Source organism: Penaeus monodon, chromosome 1 (genome assembly GCF_015228065.2).
Source record: "Penaeus monodon isolate SGIC_2016 chromosome 1, NSTDA_Pmon_1, whole genome shotgun sequence".
Classification (NCBI taxonomy): Eukaryota; Metazoa; Arthropoda; class Malacostraca; order Decapoda; family Penaeidae; genus Penaeus; species Penaeus monodon.
The window spans coordinates 42,666,849-42,671,848 of record NC_051386.1 but is presented as its reverse complement, the minus strand read 5'-3'; the positions used below and the strand labels follow the sequence as shown (position 1 = coordinate 42,671,848).

At 43.8% G+C, this 5,000-nt stretch overlaps 1 protein-coding gene across 2 annotated transcripts in view; it reads right to left on the bottom strand.

Annotated features, from left to right (window-relative positions):
• The window catches only part of LOC119572510 (DBH-like monooxygenase protein 1), a 60,370-nt gene that overhangs the window by 13,871 nt on the left and 41,499 nt on the right, over positions 1-5,000 (bottom strand). The gene's annotated exons all lie outside the window — the stretch shown is intronic.

The window sequence follows — 5,000 nt, the reverse complement described above, 5'->3', positions numbered from 1 at the left end:
TCTATCTATTCATATACTAATTTGTCTGTATCGCTCTATCTCTGAACGGAACAATAGCAATAACAATGCTGGAACTACTCATCATGCTAATTTATTGTTCGCTGTACTTTGCAATGCAATTTGCAATATTCAATACGTTCTTAATTACCAGTTCTGACACAAAATCATTGTCTTATCTTAATAGTGCAATTTTCTTGTCCTTTCTGTCTAAAATGTGATAAACTACTGAGGCTAAAGAGTTTAAAAGAAAATAACACAACCACACACAAATGTGTGTGTGTGTGTGTGTGTGTGTGTGTGTGTGTGTGTGTGTGTGTGTGTGTGTGTGTGTGTGTGTGTGTGTGTGTGTGTGTGTGTGTGTGTGTGTGTGTGTGTGTGTGTGCTCGCGCGCGCATGCATGCTAACTCACACACATACATGTGTGTATGAATTTATGCATAGAGTTTTGTTAGCAAACGAAGTGAGATTGGAGGGTCGCTGACCCAAAGTCGATCTGTAACTCATGGCGAACAAGCAAGGCTTAATACGAACATCAATCATACGCAATGAATTCTTTATCGACTGTAAAAGGTTTCGCGACGCCAGACAGAGAAATAAGTGGAAAAAAGCGAATACAGAAAAGAGAAATGAGAGGAGAGAGAGAGAGAGAGAGAGAGAGAGAGAGAGAGAGAGAGAGAGAGAGAGAGAGAGAGAGAGAGAGAGAGAGAGAGAGAGAGAGAGAGAGAGAGAGAGAGAGAGAGAGAGAGAGAGAGGCAGAAACAAAGGGAGGAGAAAAAATTGAACGTACCGACTAGCATCGAGAGACAGCGGGAACAAAATTAATGCTTCTCCGGACTTTGCAAAAAATTATCTTAACGTTAGAAAAATTAATAAAAGGGATAAAAGTTGACACACAGGCGACATAATAACAATGGCATGTGACAAAGGAATAAAAAGAAGCGCAAAGGAACCTAAATACGACAAAAAGTAAGGAAGAAAATCACGCGTTTTGAGTTTTGAAATTATATGCGAAACAAGTTTTATTTTGTGTGTTTCTGGAGACAAAAGAGAACAGTGAAATAAAATAATAAGCTAATCAGTTTGTGCATCGCTTTTTCTGTTAGCTTAATGTCTTTCTCCGCCAGGCTTCTGTGTGTGTGTGTGTGTGTGTGTGTGTGTGTGTGTGTGTGTGTGTGTGTGTGTGTGTGTGTGTGTGTGTGTGTGTGTGTGTGTGTGTGTGTGTGTGTGTGATGTGTGTGTTGTGTGTGTGTGTGTGTGTGGTGTTTGGGGGTGTGTTGTGTGTTGTGGGGCGCGATGCGTGCGTGTGTGAGTGACCAGATAACAAAACCTGATATCGGATCATTCATTGACTATCTTGCTGTTATCCCAGCTCACTGCTAAAACCAATATTGCATTCTGAGAAACTCCGAAGATGTTCTTGCGCTAACTATCTTATGCTAAACATAAATAAATAAATAATGAGATATGGCCTACGTATCTCCATCTAGTTTTCGATAAATCGTTATTTTTCAATGTCTGACCGATTTTCCTTGTAACTTTCCAGTAACAAATGGAGAAAATAGTCTGTATATTGATATAGATAAGTAATGCACATTCTCACACGATATGATCTAAATAAACAATGTTGTATGTCATACATGTTTCTTTCAAACCCTCTCCCATAAACAAACACACAAAACGTAAAACAAATCACACACACAAAAAAATCAAACATGTAAATAGATAGAAAAATATAAGAACCTACCTTAGACTAACTACATCCACGTCCACAAGGGCAAAGATTACAAAAACGCACCAAACCGGATACCATACTCGGCGCATACAAGAACGCTCAACACAAACATTTAGCAACCGAGTAAGAAAACCCATACAACAAAATGTATCAGAATTACGTATCATATTTCAATGGAGATCTATGAAAACATAAAAAATGAAGGGAAATGCATTATTAGTTCCCCGCGTGACGAACTTTGGCGCTTCAGAAACGCATGATCGACAGGCGATTATTGGCAGTCGATGAACGCTTGCAAAATTGATAAAGTATGCGAATGCGGGGCTAATTTTCTGCTTGTGAATTCTGCTGAGGGAGAAGGGGACTTGGAGAATAAGGACTGAAAGAAGGGGAAATAGACAGATAGACAGACAGAAAGATTGAGAAAGAAATAGATGTATAGGCAAATAAGTTGAGAGATAGACAAATAGACAGACAGGTAAATATGGAGGTAGAGATAGAGATGGGGGGTGGCGAAAGGGGTCACGAAAGGGGAGGGAGGGAGGGAGGGAGAGTGAGAGAGAGACAGAGAGGAGTGAGAGAGAGAGAGAGAGAGAGAGAGAGAGAGAGAGAAGAGAGAGAGAAAGAGAGAAGAGAAAGAGAGAGAGAAAGAGAGAGAGAGAGAGAGAGAGAAGGAGAGAGGAGAGAGAGAGAGAGAAGAGAGAAAGAGGGAGGAGAGAGAAGAGAGAAGAGAGAGAGAGAGAAGAGAGAGAGAGAGAGAAAGAGAGAGAGAGAGAGGGAGAGAGAGAGAGAAGAAGAGAGAGAGAAGAGAGAGGGAGAAGAGAGAGAGAGAGAGGAGAGAGAGAGAGAGAGAGAGAGAAGAGAGAGAGAGAAGAAAGAGAGAGAGAGAAGGAAGAGAGAGAGAGAAGGAAGAGAGAGAGAGAAGGAAGAGAGAGAGAGAAGGAAGAGAGAGAATAATAGAGAGAGAGAGCGAGAATAAGAGAGAGAGAGAGCGAGAATAAGAGAGAGAAGGGAAGAAAAGAGAGTGACATTAAGAGAGAGAAGAGAAGAGGAGAGAAGAGAGAGATCGCGACAGAGCGAACGCAAAGCTACCATGAATGAAGACAGATCTGGGAACAAAGCAAGGGGGTAGAGATGAAGATAGACACAGGAGGAGGTCGAGATTACATGAACGGAAAGATGAGGGGAAGCCGGCATGCGGGTAGTAGGGGGGGGAGGGGAAGATGGGGGGGGAGAGGAAGATGGGGGGAGGAGGAGGAGGAAGAAATTAGCGAGGGAGAGAGGGAGAAACAGAGAAGGGAAATGAAGAAAAAAGGAGAGTGGGAGGGAGAGAGAAAAAGGAGGGAGGGAAGGAGGGAGAGTGAGAGGAAAGGAGGGAGGGAATGACGGAGAAAAAGGTAAAAAAAAAAAAAGAATGAAAGAGAGACGAAGGGACAGAAGAGCGTGGATGGCACAGGAGAAGGAGAGGAAGGGGGAGGTAGAGAAAGAATGGAGAGGCGAGAGACAGAGAGAGGAAGTGAGAGAAGTTGGATGAAGAGGAAGTAGAGGGAAGGGAGAGGAGTGAAGGAAGGGGTGATCTCCATCTTTATGTCTGTCTGCCTTTCTGTCTGTCTGTCTGTCTGTCTCTGTCTCTGTCTGTCTGTCTCTCTCTCTCTTTTTTTTTCTTTTCTTTTTTTTAGCGGTTTCGAATTCCTGTTTGTGTCTCACTTTGATTCTTAGCATGTGTGTTTACGTCCTTCTCTGTTTATGTATGCCTGTCTATTCGTCCGTTTGTTCGTTTCTGCCAGCCTGTGTGTCTGTAAGTTTGTCTCTACCTGTCTGTTTGTCTTCTGTCCCCCTCTTTTTTTCTTTTCCCTATCTTCTTCCTCTGGCTGTTATTTTTATTTTCTTTAAATTCTTATTCCTGAGCAGTATTATTTGTTGTTATGGCAGTAACGCGGATTGTAATGGAGTACTTAACAAAATAATTGTTGCAGCTGTAGCAGCACTAGTAGCAGAAGCAGCAGCAGCATTATCTGTACCACTTTTTGCAGAAGTAAACATAACAGCATAGTCGTTGTAGTAGTAATAGTATCACCGGTTCTCTCAAATTTTCTTTGGATGACGATGATAACGCCGATACCCAAGCAACTCGCAAAAAACGACGTTGACAAAAAACAACAACAACAACAACAACAATAGCACCAGGAGACAACTGCGTGTTTGCGTGCAGCTGTAATAAGACCAGAGGGAGGGTCGCCCGTAAATAAAACTAAAGGGCCCTGCGCACGCCCACAGGCTTATTGGGGTTGGGCGAGGGGTGGCCTTTTAAGGTGGGGGGGGGGAGGTGGTGGGGGGGTGATGGTGAGGTGAGGGTGAGTTAATGGTGGTGGTCTAGTGACGGGGTGATGGTGAGGGTGAGGGTGAGTTGATGGTGGTGGTCTGTTGATGGTGGTGGTCTAGTGACGGGGTGACGGTGAGGGTGATGGTGAGTTGATGGTGGTGGCCTGGTGAAGAGATGTAATGTTGATGGTGTAGTAAGGAGGTGATGTGGAGGTGTGGTGATGGGGAGGGGGGCGGGGGAGACGGAGAGGAAGGGGGTGGTTAGAAAGGCAGTGAGGGTGGTAGTTTTCGCGAAAGAGGTCGTCGCGAGATAATGGTTTGGGTAATGGCAGGGATTAAGGTGGTGGTGATGCTGGCTGCAAGGGCGGTGGTTATGGTGTTGCGGTGATGCTGAGTTGATGGTAAACGTGGTGTGAGTAGATTCATGATCATGAGAGTGATAGCAACGATTAGTGGTAGGTGACTGCCAAGCGGCGATGGTGATGATGATGATGATATTGGTTATGATAATGATGATGACAGCGATGACAATTACCGTATGCTGACGTAGTTCTACTAAGAATAATTATGAATTTACCCCAAGAAAAAGGCAAACAAACAAACAAAAAACGTACGCTATCAACGCGCACACAGCCGTCCCAAAATACCCCACAAACTCCCACCGAAAGAAATCGGCAACAGTAAGCTCACTTCCCATGAAAAGCGCAAGGCTCTTCCAATGCGCAACGCCAGATTAAAACTTTCACCTTTCTGGATCTCTCGCCCTCACGCAAACAGACCTTGTAGTTCACGGGAAAAAAATCAAAATTGTGAATAAAACATTTCTGAAAAACAAAGTTTTCTCGTAAACACAGTGACGTAGAGAGGGAGGAGTGTGAGGAGGGAGGGAGGGAGGGAGAGAGAGTAGAAGAGAGAGAGAGAGAGTAAAAGAGAGAGAGAAAAGAGA